The following is a 27374-nucleotide window of genomic DNA, read 5'->3' on the forward strand; positions in this document are numbered from 1 at the left end:
GCTTTGAAGTCCTGCACTGGGGGAGCAGTAGGCTCCTCTGTGCATATGCCAGCGCAAACCGGTTCAGGGGCTGCCTGTCCCTGCTCTGGCGTGAAACTGGACAAAGGGAAGTGTGTGTAACCACCCCCTACCCTGACCCTCCTAGATAAGTGGTCATAGAGCTAGTCCCTCCCCTAACTTCACTATAAGATAGCAAGCATTGCTATTGCAAAGCAGATACCCTGGATGACGCTCTACAAAGAGGAATCCTGGGCCTTCGACGTTCCACTACCTTTGGAAGACAGAAGAATCTCCCTTGGAGTCAAGGAGTGACTCCCCAGCTTGGCAGGCACAAAAACCTTAATCAATGGTTGCAAACGTTCCCGCTCCTGGCGGAGTTCGAAGTCCCTGCTGCCCTGGAAGTGGATTTCCTGACTTCTCAATGGCCATTGTGAGTCCCCAGTGAAGCTGTGGTGAGTGGACCCCACAAGTGACGAGAAACAGCAATACCTGGGGACCATGCACTATTGTCAAGTGCAAACCCTAAACAACGTTCTATAAAGTTGTGCATTGGATCATTTGTGGCCCAAGCCCCTAGCAGGTCTTGCCATAAAAATCAGTGGCCTACCCCATCCTGAGTGACCATGGGCTCCTGTGAAGCATTTCCTGAGGAGGCATCTTTGCAATCACTTACCCATTGGCTAGTGGGTCCCCTGAAGACTTTCACATCAACTCAAAGGGCTCCCCTGATTTCTCCAGGCCTGCCCTCACTTACCCTTGCTGGGTGAATCCTTCAGACATTGCTGGTCTACACCATTGACTTTCTTCAGTCTACATGAGACTTGCAGTTGCCAAGGCTTGTTGGATCCAATCTGGTTGCCGACACCGTCATCAGTTGTAGACGTTGTGGATAACTCTAAATCCAGCTGCTGGTCATCATCGATCCTTCCTGGATCTCGTGAGTGAAGAGTCAATACACCATTGATGACCTGAATCGACACAACATCAGTGGTCATCCATCTTGCTGGCCCCCGGTCACTCGCAAGTGACCTTGAACACTGTTCCTTCAATTTTCAGGTCTTCTGCATCTTGAATCCATCTTCGGATTCCACAGGACACTTCTTCAGTCGTCGCAAGCAGCAAGTCTTCTTTGGTCTCCATTGAAAACAGCGACTCGACCCAACACCAAAAGACACCTATGCACCCCCATCCCTGGGTGAGGTAACTCGTGCATTCCAGTGCCCTAGTGTGTGTTGGCCCTCAAAGTACTTACCTTGTAAGTGGCTTGCTTGTTGACTTCCTCGAAGTACCCTAGAACTTTAAAAATCAAACCGCGACTTGCTCCATTGTAATCAATAGGGAACCCGCGGCTGTGTTCACACACTGCACGCGTCTCCCGTGGGCTTGTTACTTACTTGATAACACTGCAGTAGTGAAGCCCCAGCGATTCCCCAGGCCCTAGGCCTTGTCATTTTGCAAGTCTACATTGTTATACAATTTTTTTTTGTATATGATCTGGTACGCCCCTAGGGCTCCAGCCATATTTGTGCTTAATTTATTGTGAAACATTGTCATTTGAATGTGTACCTGGCTTCTAATCTCATAAAGAGATTAGTAGAGTGTGTCTAGTAATAAATACATATATATTTGATATGTATACCTGTGTGGTGTCCTTTCATTTGGTAATTCAAGAGATTATAAGGTAAAACAAGCTGCTTTACATTCCTCAGAGACTTAGCCTGAATGCTGCTCTCCACAGCTACCTCTAGGATAGCTTTCTTTAAAAGGTTGCCTTAAACCTATCTACCATAAGAGTCGAATTGGACTGGTGCAAGGTGGCCACTATAACTAGTGACCAGCATATGCCAGGCTAACTTCTCACATTGGTGAGCAGCGTGTCGGATTCCAGCTTGCCATTGTTTTACCAGAAAATCTCTATTTGAATTACTAACTGTAAACCACTAAAGGTACTCAAGGAACATATAAAGTCAAGCTTAGTATCAATAAGTTCTACTGAACTTAGAGTTGTTTGTGAAGGGCTAAGCACACCCTTGCTACAGCTCAAGCTAGGTTCAGTAGGCCACAAACTAGTGTAGGTAGTACAACACTGCACAACACTAGAATGTCCTACCAAGGTGGAGCCAGTGGGTCCACCCCACCTCAGTACAAATACATGGCCTACACTGACTAGAAGGCCTTGTGTTTTGAAAGACAGCTGAGGGTAGGAAGGAGTCCCTCCTCACAACACCTGATAGATCTGTTAGTAGCAGATGATCTTAGGCTATCTATAGGAGCTAGTGGATCTGCATCAGGGGGTGGGTCAACCATAGTCTCTGGGTCTGATGATGAAAATCAAGATGACCTGGAGTCTGTGATTGAAGGGCCAGACCCAGAAAGGTCTGAACAGGACAGAGGAATTCTCCCTAAGAGAGCTGACAGAGTGGAAGAAAGGCCTAGGCCCCCCTCAAGGGACTCTGACCATTCATATCACTCTGGATGAGAATCTGTCCATCAGAGGAACTCATACTGTCCTAGAGAGACCTCCTCTGACAGAAGGTACAAGATGCTCCAGTATGAGGAAGATAGGCTTGCCCTCAGATCCAAGCAATTGGACTTAGATAGAGAAGCATTTGAGCTCCAGAGAGCTTCTTAGAAAGAGGGGTTAGAGGCCCCTGGTGGCAGCAACAGTGTCCCTAGAGGCAGAGATTACATTCCAGACCATAGGAACCCGTCCAAGGTTGTTCCTCCCTACCAGATTGGGGATGATATCCACAAATGGATAACTGCTATGGAGAGGGCCTGTAAAGTTCAACAGGCCCCCCAGAAACAGTGGGCAGCAATCTTGTGGCTCTCCTTTTCTGATAAAGGTAGAGACAAGCTCCTCACTGTTAGAGAGGAGGATGCTAATGATTATGAAGCCCTGAAGAGTGCTTTGATAGATGGGTTTTGCTTAACCACTGAACAGTACAGGTTGAAGTTCAGAGATACCCAGAAAGCACAGACTCCGGATTGGACTGACTTTGTTGATTGTGCAACCAAGGCTCTAGAAGGTTGGCTGGTTGGTAGTAGAGTAACTGATTTTAAGGGATTGTACAATCTTATAATGAGAGAACAAATCCTTAATAATTGCCAAAACCAGTTGTTGCATCAGTATCTGGTGGACTCTCATCTGACCTCTAACCAAGAATTGGGAAAGAAGGCAGACAAATGGGTCAGAACCAGGGTGAGGCAGAAAACCCAGAACCAAGGGGGTGACACCAAGAAGCAAGATCCTAAAGGCTCAGATATAGGTGGGGATAAGTCAAAAGACCAAAAGTCTTCACAAGGGCCCCAAAAATCTGCATCTGGTGGGGAGTCACAGTCTACAAAGGGAAAAAGGCCAAAAGAAGCCCTGGTGCAAATTCTGTAAACAAAAAGGTCACTGGACTTCTGATTGTAACAAGTCCAAAGACCAGACCACCACCACCCCAGCCCCTAAAGCAACTGTTTCCCCTAGTGCAGTAATTGGTGGAGGTAATAATCAGAATAAGGGAGTAGTAGGGTTGACCCTGGGTTCTGATGTGGACTCTGGCCTAGTCAGAGTACCAACACAGGCATTGCTAGTTTGTGAGGGAGACCTTGATATGTCCTTCCTAGTGAGCCCCAGTATTCTGGGCAAGTACAAACAGCAGCCTATCATAAATGGCAACCAGGCTTTGGCATTCAGGGACACAGGTGCTAGTATCACCATGGTGGCAGAGGATCTAGTGGACCCTGCACAGATCATCCTGGGTGAAATGTACCAGGTGACCAATGCAAGCAATGTCAGGACCAATCATAGTCTGGCAGTTGTGAATTTCTCCTGGGGAGGGGTAACTGTCCTCAAAAAGGTAGTAGTCAGTGCAGACCTCCCTGTCGAATGTTTGTTGGGAAATGATCTGGAGACATCAGCCTGGTCTGAAGTAGAATTATGGACTCATGCCGAAAAGTTGGGCATACCTGCAGAGGAATTTGCTGTGACCAAGTCACAAGCCAAAATGCATAAATCTGAACCAGCTCTGGATCCTGAAACTATGGACCAGATGCTACACAAGAGGAGGAGCAGTAGGGTTAAGGCTGGGCCTTCCCCTCTATCTCAGATCTCAGATTCCCCTCCTGAGGGAGGAGAAGCAGATCCTGAAGAAGGAACTGCTCCAGGGGGACTTGAGCCTGTTAGGTTGAGTTCTTGGGGGCAGGGGGACCTTCCAGGAAAGATCTGAGTAAGGAGCAATAGTGTTGCCCCTCTCTTGAACCCCTCAAACAGCAGGCTGCTGCTGAGGCTGCTGGGAGTGCTATTGGGTCCCATAACGTTTATTGGGATGAGGGGCTCCTATAGTCTGAGGCTAGAGATACTACCTCTGGAGCCACTAGGAGGTTGGTAATACCTCAGAAGTTTATGGGGGTTCCTCAACCCTAGCACATGACATCCCATTGGCAGGACACTTGGGCCAAAACAAGACCTGGGACAGGTTTGTACCCCATTTTCATTGGCCACACATGTCTGAGGACCCCAAGGAGTTTTGTCGCTCCTGTGTCACTTGCCAAGCCAGTGGCAAGTCAGGTGGCACAACAAAGGCCCCCATGATACCACTACCTGTGGTGGGGGTTCCCTTTGAAAGGGTAGGGATTGACATTGTTGGTCCCCTTGACCCTCCAACTGCATCTGGGCACAGATTTATACTGGTGGTAGTGGATCATGCCACCAGGTATCCAGAAGCTATACCCCTAAGGACTACCACAGCTCCTGTGGTAGCAAGAGCCCTCATTGGAGTCTTCTCCAGAGTGGGTTTCCCTAAGGAGGTCATCTCTGACAGAGGTAAAAACTTTATGTCAGGATATCTAAAAGCAATGTGGAAGGAGTGTGGTGTCAACTACAAATTCACTACTGTCTATCACCCACAATGCAATGGGTTAGTTGAGAGATTCAACAAAACCCTAAAGGGAATGATTAAAGGCCTCCCAGAAAAGCTTAGGCGAAAATGGGACCTTTTACTTCCCTGCCTTCTGTTTGCATACAGGGAGGTTCCACAGAAGTGGGTTGGCTACAGCCCTTTTGAACTTCTGTTTCGGCACCCTGTTAGAGGACCCTTATGTCTGGTGAAGGGGGAATGGGAGTTACCTCTCAAACCTCCCAAACAGGATGTGATGGACTATGTACTTGGTCTCCGCACCCGGATGGCAGAGTACATGAAGAAGGTCACTAAAAACCTTGAGGCTAGCCAAGAATTACAAAAAGCTTGGCATGACCAAAAGGCTGTCCTGACTGTTTATCAGCCAGGCCAGAAAGTATGGGTGTTGGAGCCTGTGGCCCCAGCAGCTCTCCAGGACAAATGGAGTGGCCCCCATACAATTGTTGAGAAAAAGGGAGAGGTCACCTACTTGGTAGATCTTGGAACTCCCAGGAGCCCCCTTAGGGTGCTCCATGTCAACAGACTTAAGCCATATGTGGACAGGGCTGACATGGGCTTGCTCATGGCAACTGATGAGGACCAGGAGGAGGAGAGTGATCCTCTCCCTGACCTGCTCTCACAGAACCCTGATGATGAGTCAGTTGATGGTGTTGCTTTGGCAAGCAGTCTCACTGAGCATCAGCAAACTGAATGTAGACAAGTGCTACAACAGTTTAGACATATCTTTAGCCTGACCCCAAGTAAGACTTCCTGGTGCACCCATGAGGTCTACACTGGAGACAGTCTGCCTGTAAAGAGTAAAATCTACAGGCAACCTGACCATATCAGGGATTGTGTCAGGACTGAAGTCCAGAAAATGTTGGAACTAGGTGTTATTGAGCCTTCAGATAGCCCTTGGGCTAGCCCAGTAGTCCTTGTGCCAAAACCTCATACCCAGGGTGGTAAGAAAGAAATGAGGTTTTGTGTTGACTACAGAGGTCTCAAAGCAGTCACCAGGACTGATGCCTATCCAATTCCCAGTTCAAAAACAACAATTGATGGACAGAATGCAGAACAATGTCATACATTCACCCCAGTACAGAGATCTGGGATTAATCCATCGTTTTTTTGCTCACCATGCTATTCCAGTTTGAACCCAGCCATATGCAAATCAGTCTTGACCCTGTGCCCCATGGGAACAGTCCAGCCCGAACTGCCAAGCCAGGTCCTCCCTGGACTGGAAACAAGCATCCTAGGACCGGTTTCGGGCTTTCAGCCCTCATCAGCCAGGATAGCCTGATTCCAGTGGCATGGAGAGCAAGGGACTCACGTCTGAGCATACCCTTCCCACTCGGGGTGACAAATGCAAAAACAACAATTGATGGACAGAATGCAGAACAATGTCATACATTCACCCCAGTACAGAGATCTGGGCCTAAATCCATCGTTTTTTTGCTCACCATGCCATTCCAGTTTGAACCCAGCCATATGCAAATCAGTCTTGACCCTGTGCCCCATGGGAACAGTCCAGCCCGAACTGCCAAGCCAGGTCCTCCCTGGACTGGAAACAAGCATCCTAGGACCGGTTTAGGGCTTTCAGCCCTCATCAGCCAGGAAAGCCTGATTCCAGTGGCATGGAGAGCAAGGGACTCACGTCTTAGCATACCCTTCCCACTCGGGGTGATAAAATGCAAAAACAACAATTGATGGACAGAATGCAGAACAATGTCATACATTCATCCCAGTACAGAGATCTGGGCCTAAATCCATCGTTTTTTTGCTCACCATGCCATTCCAGTTTGAACCCAGCCATATGCAAATCAGTCTTGACCCTGTGCCCCATGGGAACAGTCCAGCCCGAACTGCCAAGCCAGGTCCTCCCTGGACTGGAAACAAGCATCCTAGGACCGGTTTCGGGCTTTCAGCCCTCATCAGCCAGGATAGCCTGATTCCAGTGGCATGGAGAGCAAGGGACTCACGTCTGAGCATACCCTTCCCACTCGGGGTGACAAATGCAAAAACAACAATTGATGGACAGAATGCAGAACAATGTCATACATTCACCCCAGTACAGAGATCTGGGCCTAAATCCATCGTTTTTTTGCTCACCATGCCATTCCAGTTTGAACCCAGCCATATGCAAATCAGTCTTGACCCTGTGCCCCATGGGAACAGTCCAGCCCGAACTGCCAAGCCAGGTCCTCCCTGGACTGGAAACAAGCATCCTAGGACCGGTTTCGGACTTTCAGCCCTCATCAGCCAGGATAGCCTGATTCCAGTGGCATGGAGAGCAAGGGACTCACGTCTGAGCATACCCTTCCCACTCGGGGTGACAAATGCAAAAACAACAATTGATGGACAGAATGCAGAACAATGTCATACATTCACCCCAGTACAGAGATCTGGGCCTAAATCCATCGTTTTTTTGCTCACCATGCCATTCCAGTTTGAACCCAGCCATATGCAAATCAGTCTTGACCCTGTGCCCCATGGGAACAGTCCAGCCCGAACTGCCAAGCCAGGTCCTCCCTGGACTGGAAACAAGCATCCTAGGACCGGTTTCGGGCTTTCAGCCCTCATCAGCCAGGATAGCCTGATTCCAGTGGCATGGAGAGCAAGGGACTCACGTCTGAGCATACCCTTCCCACTCGGGGTGACAAATGCAAAAACAACAATTGATGGACAGAATGCAGAACAATGTCATACATTCAGCCCAGTACAGAGATCTGGGCCTAAATCCATCGTTTTGGTTTTTGCTTTATCCAATTCCCAGAGCAGATGAACTTATAGACACTTTAGCCTCAGCCAAGTATCTTAGTACATTTGACCTAACAGTTGGCTATTGGCAAATCAAGTTAGCTGATGATGCCAAGGCCAAAACAGCATTCTCAACCCCTGGTGGGCAAAATCACTTTGTGGTAATGCCCTTTGGTTTGAAAAATGCACCTGCCACTTTTCAGAGGTTGGTAAACAAAGTTCTGACTGTTGTGGAAACTTATTGCTCAGCTTATCTGGATGATATTGCTGTCTTTAGTTCCACCTGGCAGGATCCCCTGGTCCACCTCAGAAATGTTTTGGAGGCCCTGCAAAAAGCAGGCCTCACTATCAAGGCCACTAAGTGCCAGATAGGGCAGAGTCAGGTTGTGTACCTGGGTCACCTTGTAGGTGGAGGCCAGGTTCATCCTTTGCAGAGCAAAATCCAGACCATAATGGAATCGGTAGCTCCAACCACCCAGACACAGGTTAGAGCCTTTTTAGGCCTGACTGGGTACTATAGGAGGTTTGTTAAGGGATATGGATCTATAGTGACCCACTTAAATGATCTGACCTCTAAGAAAATACCATAAAAGGTTCAGTGGACAGCTAGCTATCAAAAGGCATTTGATGACCTCAAGCAGGCAATGTGCACTGCCCCTATCTTGCAAAGTCCAGATTACAAAAAGAAGTTCATTGTTCAAACAGTTGCTTCATAGCTGGGTGTGGGAGCTGTACTGTCTCAACTTAATGATGAAGGTCAAGACCAGCCAGTAGCTTTCATAAGCAGAAGTCTGACCCCTATAGAGAAACGTTGGTCAGCTATAGAGAGGGAGGCCTTTGCTGTGGTGTGGGCCCTGAAGAAGCTGAGACCATACTTGTTTGGCACTCACTTCATAGTTCAGACTGACCACAAGCCCCTCCTATGGCTCAAACAGATGAAAGGTGAAAATCCTAAATTTCTCAGGTGGTCCATTTCCCTAAAGGGGATGGACTATACAGTAGAACATAGACCTGGGACCCAACATGCCAATGCAGATGGACTCTCAAGGTATTTACACTTAGAACATGAAGACTCAACTGGTCAAGGTTAGTTTAATGTCCCTGCGTTTGGGGGGGGTTGTGTAGGAGAGTAGGATCTGCACTTATGTTGCCCCCAATTTTTTCCTGATGTAAATGTTACAGTCAAAGTGTGAAATCCCGCATTCTATAGAATACTTAGGTAATGTATAGAATGCCTGAAAATGCCTGAAAATCGAACGTCAAAGTATGAAATGATTGATATTTTATACATTGCCTAGGCATTGTATACTTTGCCGGATTGTCTGCCGGCAAAGTATGCAATACGCCTAATCCTGCCATTTTAGTCCCGCCCGGCACTGTGTGAAATCCAGCATTCTTTAAAATGGCTAGGTAATGTATAGAATGCCCGAAAATCGAACGTCAAAGTATGAAATGATTGATATTTTATACATTGCCTAGGCATTGTATACTTTGCCGGATTGTCTGCCGACAAAGTATATAATAGACCTAATCCTAGAGACAGCACAAGAATATCCTGTGCTTTATTTCGTAGTTTGTTCTTTCAGCTTCAAATGCGCCTTACCCTTGCTCGTAGCTCTTGTCAGCTGTGAGGCGAACGGCTCAGCAGCAGACTTGGCAGCGGACTCGCTAATCTTTTGCACAATCCCGGCTACACGCCGCCGTGAGGGGAATGGCCTACAACTCCCAGCACCCTTAGCGCCCGCGCATGCCAGTGACGCTACGCGGCAGCGCCTGGCCAGGGTTAAGCCCGTCAGGTGCCCCCGCAGCGCGGGACGCCTTACCCTTGCTCGTAGCTTTTGTCAGCCGTGAGGGGAACGGCTCAGCAGCAAACTTGGCAGCGGACTCGCTAATCTTTTGCACAATCCAGGCTACACGCCGCCGTGAGGGGAACGGCCTACAACTCCCAGCACCCTTTGCGCCCGCGCACGCCAGTGACGCTACGCGGCAGCGCCGGGCCAGGATAAAGCCCGTCAGGTGCCCCCGCAGCGTGGGACGCCTTACCCTTGCTCGTAGCTCTTGTCAGCAGTGAGGGGAACGGCTCAGCAGCAGACTTGGCAGCGAACTCGCTAATCTTTTGCACAATCCAGGCTACACGCCGCCATGAGGGGAACGGCCTACAACTCCCAGCACCCTTAGCGCCCGCGCACGCCTGTGACGCTACGCGGCAGCGCCGGGCCAGGATAAAGCCCGTCAGGTGCCCCCGCAGCGCGGGACGCCTTACTCTTACTCGTAGCTCTTGTCAGCCGTGAGGGGAACGGCTCAGCAGCAGACTTGGCAGCTGACTCGCTAATCTTTTGCACAATCCAGGCTACACGCCGCCGTGAGGGGAACGGCCTACAACTCCCAGCACCCTTAGCGCCCGCGCACACCAGTGACGCTACGCGGCAGCGCCGGGCCAGGATAAAGCCCGTCAGGGGCCCCCGCAGCGCGGGACGCACGCGGGCAGTGCCCGGGCGAAACCCGGGCCAAGGGCGGGCCCGTCCCTGACTGAACCTGACTGGGCCGGGCCACCACCCTAACATTGTTACATGTGTCCCAGCGAATAAGGTAGAACTGTGCTCTCACGCTGTTAGGATATACGGCAAGCGAGCTTATTGTGTATGCTATTGAGATCTGTGGTCTTTATTACGTGATTTTAAAGGTTTATTGTGAACTTTATTTGCATGTTTGCTTCTCCGTACTGTTGATACTGCTTTGAGACCACATTCCCACTGGTGCGCTCCCAGCACATGATGGCGGGCAAGGGGAAGCGTACCGGAGGGGTGGGTCTGTGTCTGGTACCCTTGACCATTTCATTACCAGAGCAGTTTCAGTGTTAGAACATGAATTGGCTATCACCGAGCGTCGTTTATCCTCAGAGCTAACTCAAGCTAAACGCTTATCTTTGGGAGCACTTGCTCTAGCGAAATCCCCTAAGAATTTAGCAGTGCAGGTCTTAGGTGATCAAGCGCAGCGGGGTAATACCGGGGATAGCAATATTACATCACCTGCTCGAAATGACTCGATTGATGCCCCGGGAGAAGTTGCCTCTACAATAGATAGGGCTCCTAATATTTTTAAACCTGTCTCTACCTACCCTCAGACAAGAGCTGGTAGAAAAGTCGCTAAACCTGCTATTCTTAAGAGGAAAAGAGATGGGCTGACTCAGGGAGGGAGACAGCCAAAGCACCCTAATATTACGACAATTTTACCATTGGTGACAGGTGAGGCTCAAGCTGTTGATAACTCACTCTTGGGTGAGACTATCAATAGACCTTTGGACCTGCCCCAACATAGCGATCTGATTTTCCAGATCGAGCAAATGGTCCGTTCCTTATTATTGCCACTTTTGGAAAGGGTAAAAGTGGTTAACGAAAAGGTCGAACGACTTGAGCAAACTATTTTAGATAACTTCTGTTCATTGAAAAATGTTATCAAACTAGTCACTAAGGACTGTGATAATCCCATTAGGGCTAATTCTACTCTTTCTGTCCTGCCATCTTCTCCCTCGGCCCCTGATGTGTCATCTAAAGCTAATTCCAGGGTTGCACCCCCTAGAACTCTGCCCAGAGAAAATGCCACTAATCAAGGTGGCACTCAGGATAGGGTTAGCATAAGGGGTCTATCTGGCACTAACACCATAAGCAAGGGTGTGCATAAAGGAGTGAATATGGATTCTGGGGATAGAACTAATAAACCTTCCAATATCCACATTCATCTCCCTCCAGACTCCACTCCTTATGTTGTCGTTTTGACTGGTGTCCCTGAACTTAAAGATGGCACAGTGGAATCCTACCAACAACTCAAAAATAAAGTTATTTTCTGGTTAAGCAAGAACAGACCGATCCCGAACTTTATGGACGGGAAGATCCTCTTTGCCAGAAGAGTTAGTTGGGTGGGCCCTAGACCTAAAGATGTCCCAGTGGATTCCATCATTATTAACTTTGAGGATAGACGCGTGGTGCGTTTTATTTGTGATCATTCATCCACATGTGATCGCTCAGAAATAAGGGTACATGATTTGCGGTATTTTTATAATTTTAATCCTAATATATCTGCAAGATCTGGTCATGACCAGGCAAGATGGGGAATCAATCCAATGCCCGCTACATCTCCCCGATCTTATCAACAACGCATGTTATCCGGTAGCCTTAGCTTGACCGGTATTAGAGGGGTTGCCTTCTACTACGTCCCCTATACCAAATACCCCTACAGGAGGGTTTAAGGGTAGAAGAGAGGTAGATACAGTAGCGTATGAGTCTTGTACTAAGACTACATGTAAAATCTTAAATTGGAATATTGCGGGCATTAGATCTAAAAGCCAAGACGAGATATGGGCTGGATATGTTATATCACATGATATCATTGCATTACAAGAGACCTGGGATACATCGAACAGTTTTTTCTTGGATGGTTATGTCCATTTTTATATCCCAGCCACACCCAGCTTGGCGGGCAGGGCAAGGGGGGGCCTTGCACTCCTGGTCTCACTGAATTTAAAAGGATCTGCTAAACAGTTAGAATCTGGTTCCCAACACTGCCTAGTCATAGAACTAGCGGTTGTAAATTCCCCAACCCTGCTTCTTATTAATTTTTATAATTCTTCAGACAGTGTCAGTCTAAACCAGCATCTAGAATCTTTGGGGAGGTTCTGGATAAATTCAGAGCGTCACATAATAGCCTCGAGGTCATCCTGATGGGTGACTTTAATATCCATTCCTGCAGTCTGGGTTGCATTGTGGATGATGATGAGGGATTTCCCTATTCATCACCCACACACTTTGAACACACTAAACAAGGTGAGGTTCTGGAGAGCCTTTTGGCTTCCTCAAACCTCTTCGAATCCGGTTGCTGCACGAAAGGGCAGAGGTCTTTTACATTTAAAGGTATAGATTCAGGATCAGTCATCGATTACATATTTGTTTCGACTTTGATTTTGTCTTTGGTTTTAAATTACAGGGTAGAAGACTCTGTATTTAGCGACCATAACCCCGTGATAGTTGAGGCTCTTCCGGGAGGGTCACTGGCTTTTAAAGATATAAGAATTTCAGGAACCACAGACCTTGTCTTAAAAGACCAGGGTAGGAGACTGAAATGGGCTAAAGTGACTCCGATCACTTTCCTACAAGAGGTTTTGTCCAAGGTTGAATTGGAGGTGGGCATATGTTTAGACCACGCTAATGCCAACTCAAGGATAGTTGAGGCCTTTAATACTATTTGCCTACAAGTAGATAATGCCCTTTTGGTAAAAACTAATTCAGGGGGTCAAATAGGCAAAAAATGGTTTGACACTAATTGTACTAAGGCTCACTCTGCTCTCTTAAGGGCATTAAAGGAAACACCGAGAAACAGACCATTGATTGTATCCTTGAGGAAACAATATAAACAGGTCATCACAGCTCGTAAAAATGAGATTAAGGAAGATGCTTGGAATAACTTACAGTCAAAGGAAACCCTGCGGGACAGTTCAAAATTCTGGGGAGTGATTAAACATCCATATTTCTCCGGTAGTGAGAACCAGGCTATGGAACGTAGTATTCCTGACGAGCAGTGGTTAGCTCATTTCGAAAAGATTTATAGCTCATATTCACCTGGGCATCTAGAAGGGTCATTACCTCTTAAACAGGTTGGTTTAGTTTCGGTCTTTAGGGAGGAGGATGTGGAAAAAGCCATTCACAAGACATCCAAAAATAAGGCTCCGGGACCAGACGGTGTCCCTGCAGACCTATATAAGTCTGCCCCTAAATTCTGGGCCAAAATATTAACAAATGTTTTCAATGCCGCCAGAGACAAGAATATCCCTGAGTCTTGGGCTAAGTCCATCATTATCCCAATTTTTAAAAAGGTCAGAGGGGTGATCCGGCCTGATATAGGCCTATTCCCTTAATTGACTCTGCTGTTAAAATCTTAGGCAGAGTCATCTTGGGTAGGCTGACCACATGGCTTGAGGGCAGTAGCATACTATCAAATGCTCAATATGGTTTCAGGGCTAACAGGAGCACGCTGGATCAATGTTTAAACCTTCATTTACTTATTTGCAAATATACCATCGCAAAGGAGGTGTCCTTGTATATGGCCTTTATGGACCTCTCCTCAGCTTTTGACCTGGTCAACAGGTCAAAGCTGTGGAGAATTCTATTGGACATGGGGGTTGATCCCCCTCTGGTTGGCTTCTTGGCGGACCTTCATCGCAGCTTATTAACCTCGGTGAGAGTTACCCAAGGAGGAAGGTGTACCAGCTGTTTTAGGTCAGAGAGGAGTGTTAGGCAGGGGTGCATATTGGCACCCCTTCTTTTTACACTGTATATAAATGCCCTGGACCCTGCTTTGGCTAATTCAGCGGCGGACGTTCCGCGCGCAGGAGAAACTAAGATCCCAGTTCTCCTATACGCAGACGACGCCGTGCTCTTGGCACGTTCAGGTGTGGCCCTTGATAGATTACTGGCCTCCTTTGGTGATTTCATGACATCCTTAGATCTTAAAATTAACATCCAAAAGTCTCAGGTCATGATCACCGGTCAGGCCAGTAGGAAAAGGAAATCCAAATCATTTTTTTGCCTAGGTCACGAGGTAAAAAGGGTCCTCATTTTTTCTTATTTAGGGGTTATTTTTGACGAGAAAGGAACATGGGGTCCGCAACATGAACAAAAAGGCAATTCTGTGGCAAGATCGGCCGCAGCAATACTTGCATTTGCCAAACGGTTGGGAGCTCGCCCCTTGGAGGCTATTTTGAAAGTTTATAAAGCCAAATCTTTGGCCATAGCCGCCTATGGTTCTGCCATTTGGGGTTACACTAATACCGATATTATTCAGAGGGTGGAGAATATGTTTTTAAGATCTTTGCTGTCCGTCCCTCAGTCCACACCCACTTTTACAATACATTCAGAGTTGGGTGTGGGGTATGTTGCAGACCTAATTAAAGTGGCACCCGTCATTTGTTGGTTAAAAACCTGGCTTAACCAGGAAATTTCTTTAACCCACCTGATTCTTAAGGATTGTCTTGCCTTGGACAGAGCCCATAGAATCCCCTGGCTGGCATATATTAAAAAGACGCTGGCAATAGTGGGCAGACCAGAGCTATTTAATTCCCCTGATTGTATTAACAAGCAGGATGTTATGGGGATTAAGACCGCTCTTGTCACTCGATTTATGGCTGAGAGGGAGGACCTGGAACTAAAAAAGCCATTAGTTATAAAGAACTATGCGCTCATAACTGTTCCTGGTCTTGAACCCTACCTGGCCTTCGTAACCAGTCCATTTCACAGGTCTCTCCTAATCAAATTTTGCTTAAACTTGATACATCTTGTGCTTGGTTTTTATCCCACATGGGCTACCCCTGAAAATGCAACCCCATGTGATTGTGATAACTTTTCTACTCAGGACACATTACATTTCATTATGTTCTGCGAGCACTATGCACAGATTAGGGAAAAATACCTGTTACCTCTTCTTAAAGGGGCTGGTTTCTTACAAGTGCGGCCAGCGCTCTTGTTCCTGCAACTTTTACCTAGCATCACCATTGCTTTTTATGTAGCAAGTTTTCTAGTTGCGGCTGTCCGTATAAACAAGAAGCGTGTCAGTGCACGGCCAAGACTCAACATGATTGATTTGGTGTGAAGGGTTGGTGGTTTCTATTTATGGAGTTTCAATTCCTGTTAGACTTTTTATTGAATCTACATTATTGTATCCTATTTATTTTTTTAAATTTGAATTGAACTTATGAAATATGTTCACTTCAATCCTTTTTAATCTTGACAATGTCATTATTATTGTAACTGATGAACTTTTTGCCCTGTATCCTATGTGATTATCTGTTTGTTATGTCTTTTTTTGATTTTTATTAATCGAATAAAAGTAATTGACTGACTGACTGACTGCGTATTAATTAATAAAGGCTTCTAATCTTGTGCCCTTTTAACATTTTGCGTAAATGGTACTGGTCATTCTGTATAATACCTAGGAATCTCATCTTGTGCTCTTTTAACAATTTGCGTAAATGGTACTGGTCATTCTGTATAATGCCTAGGAATTGTATAGAATGCCTAGAAAAAGTATGTAACATTTTCACCAAAAACTTATATTTCCTAGTTTGCCTCTAAACCATCAGGCTTTCTATACATTACCTAGGCATTCTATACAATACCGGGATTTCACACTTTGACTGTAACATATACACTGGTTTCTGGCTTTAGTCTGGCTGGGTCCCTGCTAATCAGGGCCCCAATCTCTTTGTTCTCTCTAAACGACTTGGTGTGCATATTAGATGCACTAGTGATTGGATATTGTCTAACCTTATGAGCCCCTAGTATATGGTACCTTAGGTACCTAGGGCTTTGGTACTTCACAGGCCTACCAGGGGCTGCAGCATGTATTATGCCACCCCTGGGAAGCATTCACAATCTGACACCACAGGCCTGCTACTGCAGCCTGTGTGAGGTAGTGTTAGCACTCCTCACTGAGGTATAGGTTCCCTTGTCTCACCATACACACACATATAAACCTATCAGCCACCCCTATAGCAGGCCCTATCAATCCTGAGAGCAGGGTGCTTGGTTTACTATGTGAGGGGGTGCTTCTGCATGAGCAGGACCCATCTGCAGCTGGCAGAGTCTATTCTCTGTGGCTGTTTGTAGATGCGGTTAAACCATATACTCGTAAGTGCATTATAACCTAGCGGTAAATGCTAACTTTGTAATGACTGCATCAAAACATGTTGTGTTTGGTGTCAAACAACTTGGAATCATACCCCACACCAGTAACTGGTGTGGAAGTGTGATCCCACCCTTATAGAGGGGACGACATGTACCCACTGTACTTAGATGACAGAAATCTGAAAGAGCCCAGGCATCACAAAATGGATGCCACCAGCACAGACACTGGGCTGCCCTCCTGCTGCTGACTGAAACTCGCAGTGGAGGAAGCTAAACAATAGGCATCCTGTCACAGGGAGGTGTCACCACCTTCCAGACAGGATTTAGTGTATTGGAGCTGGGTGGGTGCACTCCTGCTTTGAAGTCCTGCACTGGGGGAGCAGTAGGCTCCTCTGTGCATATGACAGCTCAAACCGGTTCAGGGGCTACCTGTCCCTGATCTGGCATGAAACTGGACAAAGGGAAGTGTGTGTACAAATCCCCTACCCTGACCCTCCTAGAGGAGTGGTCATACAGCTAGTCCCTCCCCTATCTTCACTATAAGATAGCAAGCATTGCCATTGCAAAGCAGATAACCCTGGACGACACTCTACAAAGAAGAATCCTGGCCCTTCGACATTCCACTACCTTTGGAAGACAGAAGAATCTCCCTTGGAGTCAAGGAGTGACTCCCCTGCTTGGCAGGCACCAAAAACCACAATCAACAGTTGCAAACTTTCCCGCACCCGACGGAGTTTGAAGTCCCTGCTGCCCTGGAAGTAGATTTCCTGACTTCTCGACGGCCATTGTGAGTCCCCAGCAAAGTTGTGGCAAGTGGACCCCACGAGTGATGAGGAACAGCAATACCCAGTGACCGTGCACTATTGTCGAGTGCAAACCCTAAACAACATTCTATGAACTTGTGCATTAGACCATTTGTGGCCCAAGCCTCCAGCATGTCTTGCACCAAAAATCAGCAGCCTAACCCCTCCCGAGTGACCGTGGACTCCTGTGAAGCATTTCCTGAGGAGGCATCTTCGCGATCACTTGCCCATTGGCTAGTGGGTCCCCCGAAGACTTTCTTATCAACTCAAAGGGCTCCCCCGGTTGAAGAAGATTGTACGTTGGATACACTTGTGCTTTTGAATCATCTAGCTGACAATGGGCAAACTTGACTTACCAACAAAGATGCAGTATTGTAACAAAGAAGTGATCTACCCTGCTCAGCCCATTAAAAAGGGACAAGAAGAGCTGTTTCTTCAGTCCTGAAAATGAGTCCTCCAACTACCTGTAGGGAGGTGAGGGTGTTTCTGGGAATGGTTGGTTATTGTTGTCAGTGAATTACAAACTTCTCCCTGATTGCAAAGCCTTTAGTAAAGCTTACTCACAGACGCATAGTGGATCTGATGCCATTCGATAATGTACATGAGTGCCTTTCTAAACGCCACAACACATCAGCTCTAGGAATGCCAAATTACGCAGAAGCGTTTTTCGAACTGTATTGTTATGAAAATAAGTAGGGAGTATGTGTGATTACTGGGTAGCTGGGTGGCTATCATACCTGTATATTGTTGAAACACCAGGATGTCACCTTGCATGTCATAACCAGAATGTGTTGAGGGGTTGAGGTACCAGTCACAGTTACCCCAGGGAAGCTGGTAGATGTATGGATAGGATCTTCTTTTAAGAATAAAGGAACTTACTTTTGGTAACCCTGCACTCTTAGTGTTATTTATGGAGCAACATACTTGAATTGCCACACAGGCATATTAAGAAGGATAAAATAATATCTCAACACCTATGGAGGACCTGGAAATTTGTGAACCCATGACTTAATTTATACTACAGTGATACTGGCTCTCATCAGGCCTGATTTGGGTGAGATCAGTACTTGTGACTGTTAAGGGCAACTTTCCTCGTTGCTGTTTTCGCTTCTCTGTATTCCACGAAGGGGTGTAATTTTATTATCACTTTGTTAATTGTAAGGGCTTTGGTATGCTGAAACGTTGTGTCTTGTGAGGGCCACCCCGCAGTGACTTTTCTTTGCCCTCCATTTCCCAATTGTTGTAGTTGGTCCTCACGCTCCGGCCTTCTCAAGGCCTTGGGATAGATTTGAACGTGGTCTCTAAGCGCAACCAACTCTACTTGCGTTGCCTAGCATGGTACCGCAAGCAGAGCATGTACTGGGAGATCTCATTTATCTTACTCATCGTCTGGGTGGTGAACATTCTTCGGTGGGTGGCTCTCCACTTCTAGCCTCCATAAGGCTTGAAGGCATAGAGCTTCCTCTTACATTCAGCGTGCTTGCTGGACAGCGTCCAGAAACATGTTTTGAGTCAAAGCGGCACCCAGCATGCCCATGCTGTGGTACGCACACTAGAACGCATAATGCAGTTACGTGCACCTTTGTAGTCAGAACTTACAGACTTGAATGTTTCATATGATAATGAACTTCTTTCATCTTGTCATGTTGTGTTTTAAATTATATGACATTCATTGACTGTGCGAGTCCTGTGAACTGAGTTGTATTTTCCGCATTTGTTTAAAGTGTGTAACTTTTGGGGAGCAGATATTGGTTAAGTTGGCTATTGGTATTGGACCTGCTCTCAGGACACCCCCGCACCGCACGGCCGCCTGCTGTAGCGTGTGCCTCCCGCCTGCCGCTGCCCTCAGCCTCGCTGAGCCTGCCTGCTGACCCCGCCCCCGCCGTTGCTCTGTGTGGTCTCCTGCGTTTGCTCTGTTTCTGTGGTGATGTTTTGTTCCCCTTCTGGTCTACTGTAGCTTTGTTGTCCCACTCTCTGTGTGTTTGTCCTGCAGTTGCCCCCTGTGCCCACCCGCCCCGCTCCCTGCTTCCCGCTGCCGCGAGAGTGGCCACGCCCCCTTTTCCTTCTGTGCCCTCCCCGCTCCCGCCTCCCAGCTGCTCCTCCCTCCCTCGCACTTGGCCATAAATGGCGACCGCGCGGCGCAGGTGAGTGTGACCTGCTCTCAGGACACCCCCGTGCCGCACGGCCGCCTGCTGCAGCGTGTGCCTCCCGCCTGCCGCTGCCCTCAGCCTCGCTGAGCCTACCTGCTGACCCCGCCCCCCGCCGTTGCTCTGTGTGGTCTCCTGCGTTTACTCTGTTTCTGTGGTGATTTTTTGTTCTCCTTCTGGTCTACTGTAGCTTTGTTGTCCCACTCTCTGTGTGTTTGCCCTGCAGTTGCCCCCTGTGCCCACCCGCCCCGCTCCCCGCTTCCCGCCACCGCGAGAGCGGCCACGCCCCCTTTTCCTTTTGTGCCCTCCCCGCTCCCGCCTCCCAGCTGCTCCTCCCTCCCTCGCACTTCGCCATAAATGGCGACCGTGCGCACCCGCAGCGTTGACACGCAGCGGGCGCGTCGACTGTGCGCCGAAGGCGCGCAAAAGGCAAGCCCGTCTGCGCCCGTCCGCGCCTGGCCCGCGCCCAGTGTCCAGACCCCTGGCCCCCGCAGACACCAGCCCACCCGCAGGACCTACGACGCCACCGAACTCAACGCACTCAACACCGGACGGACCCCTGGATGCCACCGAGCAACCCCGAGACGCACCCACGGACCCTTCAGCTGCCACTCCTGCAACTTCTCCTGCATCCGGACCTGCACTGCACCCACCAAGCCGAACACCAACAGCAACCACCTGAAGTTCATCCTACTCAACACTCGCTCCGTCCACAGACACGCCGTCCAACTCTGGAACCTGATCGACACAACATCACCAGACGTCGCCTTCCTCACGGAAACCTGGATGAACGCCTCCTCAGCGCCCGACATCGCCATCGCCATCCTGGACGGTTACAAGATCACCTGGAGGGACCGGGTCAATCAGACTGGATGAGGCATCGCCATCGTCCACAAGAACACCATCCGCATCACGACCAACACCGACGACACCCTCACAGCCGCCGAGCACCTGCACTTCCAGATCCACACTGACCCCAAGACCACCCTCAGAGGCACCCTCATCTACAGACCCCCGGGACCACGCACACAATTCAGCGAAGACATCGCCGACTTCATCAGCCCGCACGCCCTCCTCTCCGCTGACTACATCCTCCTCGGGGACCTCAACTTCCACCTGGAGAACAACAACGACTGCAACACAACCACCCTACTGGACAACCTCGCCAACCTCGGTCTCAAGCAGCTGGTGACCACCCCCACCCACTACGCCGGACACACACTCGACCCCGTCTTCTGATCCAGCAAGGACATCGCCTTCAGCCACGCCACCGGACTCCACTGGACGGACCACAGCTGCGTCCACTTCAGCTTCAGAAAGAACACGATCCACCACCACCATCAACAGGTTGCACGCAGAAGCTGGAACAAGATCACAGCCGACCAGCTCGCCGCATCCCTGAGACAGGACCCCCCCGCCAGCTCAGCGAACCCCAGCCAGGCCGCCAACAACCTCACGAAGTGGATCAGCAACTGCGCAGACGACCTCACCCCTCTGAGGACCCCGCCTAGAAGACCCGGCAACAAGAAAGCACCATGGTTCACCGACGAACTCAAGAGCTCCAAGAAGAACTGCCGAGCCCTCGAGAGAGCCTGGCGCAGAGACCCAACACCAGACAACATGACCGCCCTCAAGCTCGCCACTCAAAAACACCACCAACTGATCCGCACCACCAAGAAAACTGCATTCACGGAACGACTGGACAACAACGCACACAACAGCAAGGAACTCTTCAACATCGTCAAAGAGCTCTCCAACCCCAACGCCGGAAACAACGACATCACCCCATCACAAGACCTCTGCAACTCCCTCGCCTCCTACTTCCACGACAAGATCGCAACAGCTTCAGCACACAGCCAATGCACCCCACAACCACACCTGCACCCCCCACCACCACCCTCCGCGCCTGGACCCCGATCAACACCGAAGAAACCCGACACACGATGAACTCCATCCACTCCGAATCTCCAACCGACCCCTGCCCGCACCACGTCTTCAACAAGGCCGACGTTGTCATCGCACCCCACCTGCGGGACATCATCAACACCTCCTTCGACACCGCTTCCTTCCCGGAGAGCTGGAAGCACGCCGAACTCAGCGCTCTACTGAAGAAACCATCAGCAGACCCCACCGAACTCAAAAACTACCGCCCCATCTCGCTCCTCCCGTTTCCGGCCAAAGTCATCGAGAAGACCGCCAACAAGCAGCTGGCCGCCTTCCTCGAGACGAATGGATCCCTTGACCGCTCGCAGTCTGGCTTCCGGGCAAATCACAGCACCGAGACCGCCCTCATCGCAACCACTGATGACATCCGAGCCCTGCTCGACAACGGGGAACAGCGGCCCTCATCCTCTTGGACCTCTCCGCGGCATTCGACACTGTCTTCCACCGCACCCTAGTGCAGCGCCTCTACAACGTCGGAATCCAAGAGAAGGCACTAGAATGGATCATCTCCTTCCTCGCCGGAAGGACACAGAGAGTCCGCCTCCCCCCGTTCAGATCAGAAGCTACCGAAGTCATCTGCGGCGTTCCTCAAGGCTCCTCACTTAGCCCCACCCTCTTCAATGTCTACATGAGCCCCCTCGCGGCCATCGCACGCCAACACAACCTCAACATCATCTCCTATGCCGACGACACCCAGCTGATCCTCTCCCTCACCAACGACCCCGCCACCGACAGAGCCAACCTACACGAAGGGATGACAGACGTAGCCGAGTGGATGATGAACAGCCGCCTGAAGCTGAACTCGGACAAGACGGAGGTCCTCATCCTGGGCTCCACGCCCTCCGCCTGGGATGACTCCTGGTGGCTCCCTGCCCTGGGCAGCGCACCCAAACCAACAGACCACGCACGCAACCTGGGCTTCATCCCGGACTCCTCCCTCTCCATGACCAGACAAGTCAACGCCGTCTCCTCGTCGTGCTTCAATATCCTGCGCATGCTACGCGAGATCTTCCGGTGGATCCCTACCGAGACCAGGAAGATGGTTACCCAGGCCCTCGTCACCAGCCGACTGGACTACGGCAACTCCCTCTACGCCGAAACCACTGCCAAACTCCAGAAGAGACTCCAGCGTATCCAGAACGCCTCAGCAAGACTCATCCTCGACATCCACCGACACAGCCACATCTCCGGACACCTGAGAGACCTTCACTGGCTCCCGGTCAACAAGAGAATCACCTTCCGTCTCCTCACCCACGCACACAAAGCCCTACACGACCAAGGCCCAAGATACCTCAACAGCCGCCTCAACTTCTACACTCCAACACGCCAGCTTCGATCGACCAGCCACTCCCTCGCCGCCGTCCCCTGCATCCGAAGAGCCACCACAGGAGGAAGGTCCTTCTCCTACCTGGCCGCCAAGACCTGGAACGCCCTCCCGACCCACCTCCGCCTGACCCAAGACCTCTTCGCATTCAGGAAGCAGCTCAAGAACTGGCTGTTCGAGCAGTAGCGGACCCCCCTCCCCAAGCGCCTTGAGACCCTCCGGGTGAGTAGTGCGCTATGCAAATGCTTTGATTGATTGATTGATTGATTGTATAGCAATACAGAATATTCCCTTACCTCCTTTATTTCTCACAAGACTGGGGACTTAACCTTTGAAAGGCAAGAGTAGAAATAAGTATTTGCGAGTTATGCCAAGTTTGTGTTATGTGTCTTTGAGCGCCGAGAGGAAAACATCCTTACTTTCTCAGTGTTTAGGCTCAGAGGGTCAGGAAATCTTTGAACATCTTCCAGGAATTTCTGAATTTAATTCTGGTAACTTGAACAAGTATGAGTTATGCATCAAAAAATTGGATAACCACTTTCTACCGAAAGTGATCGCAATTCTAGAACACTATCATCTTGCAAGGTTTCAAAAGGGAGGAGAATCAATAGAATGCTATGCAACTGAGTGAAAAAGACTTGTTGCATCATGCAAATTTGCAGGCATGATAGATGAACGTATACATAATCAGTTCATGGTAGGATGTGGAATTGAAAGAGTGAGGGAGGAGCTGTGGTTAAAAGATGAGCCCACTCTTGAAGAAGTTATTTTGGTTGTGAAACGTGTGGAGCATTATACGTAGTGTGACGGAATAATTAAGAAAGAGAAGGAACAAATTGTGAGTGTTGTGAAGGAGAAGCTAAATAAGTTCAATGTGAAGCATGAAGCTGGGGGAATTAAGCGTAAACCTGCTGGACACAGATGTAACAGGTGTGACAACACTGGTCATCTAGCCAATGATAAAATGTTTCCTACTTTGAAGGCTTCTTGTGTAAAATCTAAAAAAAAAAAAGGACACTTTGCTGTGGCATACAAAAGGAGATATTTTAAACCTAAGGTCAAAGAAGTGTGTGTGGAGGATGATCTGGAGGGTGAAAACATGTATCTCCTTTCTCATTCAAGGACATTTTATGATGTATCTCTATTACTTTTGCTTGCCTAATTAAGAAAAGAATAAATAAATACATTTCAGTAAAAGAAAGATGAAATTATTCAAGCATGGCCTAGGCACTTTCCTTGGTTGAGCAGTGCTGCATGATCTAGAATAATTTGGAGGCACATGGGACTTCACTCCAGACAAAATACAATCTCGGAAAATATTGCCTTGAAAAAGAAGACAATGTTCTCGAAGAAGAGCACAGCAGCTATGAGAAATTGAGTTGTTGGTTGAGGTGGAGTGAAACTCCACTCAAGCAAAAGCCACAATCCTTGTTGTGTTGAACCACAAAACATCATTAAATTAACCAGTGTTTAACCCTCTGGTAGCTTGACACAAAAGTGGTTCGGCTTAACTTAGAGGCAAGGAGTAAATAATGTGTGCAACGTACAAACATTATAGTGGAAACAACATAAGTAAAATCCCAAACTACGTTAAAAAATAGAATAATATGTAGTAAAAAAATTGACACCAATAATAACAAAAATCCCTTCAGTAGATATAGATCTGTACTTTCAAAGAATTATGGTAAGTATAGAGCCTAAAAGCACAAAGCGCCACTCATGATTATCCGGTCATGCACGACTGGGTGAAAGTCACAAGTACAGGCCGACAGCGATGGAGCGCAGGCCAGATACCGAGATCAGGTTAGTTCCATTGAAAAAGTTATCCTCTAAAGTTCAGCGTGAAAAGTTCTGTTCCTGGTGGAGGAGGCCGCGTGGAGCAGGAAGAGCATCGTGGAATGGACGTCACTGCAATACAAACTGCAGGCCGGTGTTGTGGATAGACGTTACTGTAGCTTGAACATCCTGACAGGCGTTGCGGACAATCATTGCTGGAGCTTGGTATTGGTGGTCACTGCAGGCTGTCAATGCAGTAGTGGAAAGTGCAGACGTCGCATTGCTGGTTGTGGCGGCAAGTAGCTTAAGCTGTAAGAGTCAGATTGACTGGAGCTTTGCGTTGTTGCGGGAGGCAAGACCATAGTGTAATTTTGCAGTCACGAAGAGCCCAAACCTTCAGGATTTTTCCTTTTCTTTTAGGAAGAGCACAACTGATGCCACACCGAGGGTGAAATACCTGAGGGGCACCTCTTTTGGGGGTCAGGAACTTACTAACATAGAGGCCAGCAGGGCTCAGGCAGGTCCAGTTGCAGGTCCATTCAGGCCCATTGCTGCTGGTCAGCTGGACAGTAGCAGGGAGACTTCTGGAGCTTGTTGTGTCCCTGTAATTCAGAAAAGAAGATAGATCAGATGACCCTTAGATTCACATCAGCCTGGAATGAAGGGTGCAAGTACAGTCTAACTTCTCAGAAAGCAGGTTAGGCTTCGAGTAGCAAGGTAATCCTTTGGCAGCAGGGTAGTCTTCCTACTGTGTGTTCGATTCCCTCCTGAGGCGGAAGCCGGGAGGTAGCTGTGCTGTTAGAATAATTGGTGCTCCCTGTTTTAATATTGCTGTGTGTGTAACTATTGGCTTGATTGACAAAGCCTTTTTACCTTGCACCATATAGAATCTGTCATCCCCCACCCTGCTTGGACCTCTTAGCGCGGTCTCAGCACCTCCTCACCTTCACATTTGCACGCTTGCCGGGTCCGTCCCAGCCGATTTAGGCGCTGAGGACACTCTCCATCCCCGGGCATGATCGAAACCGCGGCGGCCATTTTAGGTTGGGGAACGCGTCAGACGCTCCCCAGTGGACAGTATAAAAGAGGCACCCGAGTTGAGCCTTCTTCTACTGTGTGTTCGATTCCCTCCTGAGGCGGAAGCCGGGAGGTAGCTGTGCTGTTAGAATAATTGGTGCTCCCTGTTTTAATATTGCTGTGTGTAACTATTGGCTTGATTGACAAAGCCTTTTTACCTTGCACCCTATAGAATCTGTCATCCCCCACCCTGCTTGGACCTCTTAGCGCGGTCTCAGCACCTCCTCACCTTCACATTTGCACGCTTGCTGGGTCTGTCCCAGCCGATTTAGGCTCTGAGGACACTCTCCATCCCCAGGCGTGATCGAAACCGCGGCGGCAATTTTAGGTTGGGGAAAGCGTCAGACGCTCCCCAGTGGACAGTATAAAAGAGGCACCCGAGTTGGGCCTTCTTCTACTGTGTGTTCGATTCCCTCCTGAGGCGGAAGCCGGGAGGTAGATGTGCTGTTAGAATAATTGGTGCTCCCTGTTTTAATATTGCTGTGTGTGTAACTATTGGCTTGATTGACAAAGCCTTTTTACCTTGCACCCTATAGAATCTGTCATCCCCCACCCTGCTTGGACCTCTTAGCGCGGTCTCAGCACCTCCTCACCTTCACATTTGCACGCTTGCCGGGTCCGTCCCAGCCGATTTAGGCGCTGAGGACACTCTCCATCCCCGGGCGTGATCGAAACCGCGGCGGCCATTTTAGGTTGGGGAAAGCGTCTGACGCTCCCCAGTGGACAGTATAAAAGAGGAAGGACATGCTTCCGCGCAGCGGACGCGAGCAGTGGGCGCGCCGGTTCCGCTCCGGAGTTGTGCCAGAGTCCTGCCCGTCTGCGCCCGTCAGCGTCAAGAAGGCGCCAGGGCCAAGGCACACCACATGCCAACAAATACATCAAGGTATGTCAAGGGAACGCGCACTTGCTTTCAACAAACACTCCGCACTCTGCTACAACGCGCTGAATCCCGATACATGGGTAGGCCCAGTCGGCTGTCAGCACTGTAAAGCTATATATGCCCCGGAACCAGTACCTGATGTTAACCCGCGGCCTTTCGTCCTGCAAGGAGGGCTCATTAACGCTAGGTCTCTGTGTAAGAATGCCCCACACATTCATGACTTGATCATAGAGGGGGACTTAGATTGCCTCCTTATCACAGAAACCTGGCTTAAGGTATGGTGTAATCCTGCTATAGCACTGGCCATCCCGCAAGGTTTTCTTATTCAACATCTGGATAGACAAAACAAACGAGGTGGGAACCTGGCCATCATCCATCGTGATACCATGAAATGTACTACGTTTGAGCTACCAGACATTAAGGGTGCAGAGGCATTAGCTTTCTGTTTAAATATCCATGACTCTTTTACAGTCTCTGGTGCCCTGGTATATCGTCCTCCGGGTCAACCCAATGATTTCCTGGATAGCGTCGGTGACGTTCTGAGCGAGCTTACGCTCAGATTCGCTCACTTTACGCTACTGGGAGATCTTAATCTCCAGCTGGACTCCCCGGAAGGATCAGGGGTAGCCTGTTTCATGGACATAATCAACATCCTTGGCCTGAAACTGTTGACACGAGAACCAACTCACACGGCAGGACATATATTGGACTGTATCTGTTCTAATTCTGATGCTATGATCATTAAATCCCCTAGCACCCAAACCTGGTCAGACCATAAATTTGTCCCATTTGACTTATTACTGGGAAATAATGCTTCTAGCATAAGCGCTAGGAAATTTACCAGAAGCTCCAAACCTGACTGGAAAAAAACACTTAACCAGCCTGATCTCCTAGAGAAAGTAACAAATAGCAAAACCACATTGACTGGCCATACTCCAACAGACAATCAGTTGTTCTGTGAATGGATCACATCACTTAGTAATTCTTCTGGTCCAATAAGCTCAAACTATAATCCTCGAGCTGCAAAAAACAAAAAGAGTGCCCCTTGGTTCTCATATGCGTTAAAATTGGAACTAGGCGAAGTTAGATCGCTGGAACGTAGGTGGCG

The sequence above is a fragment of the Triturus cristatus genome, chromosome 8 (genome assembly GCF_964204655.1).
Source record: "Triturus cristatus chromosome 8, aTriCri1.1, whole genome shotgun sequence".
Classification (NCBI taxonomy): domain Eukaryota; kingdom Metazoa; phylum Chordata; class Amphibia; order Caudata; family Salamandridae; genus Triturus; species Triturus cristatus.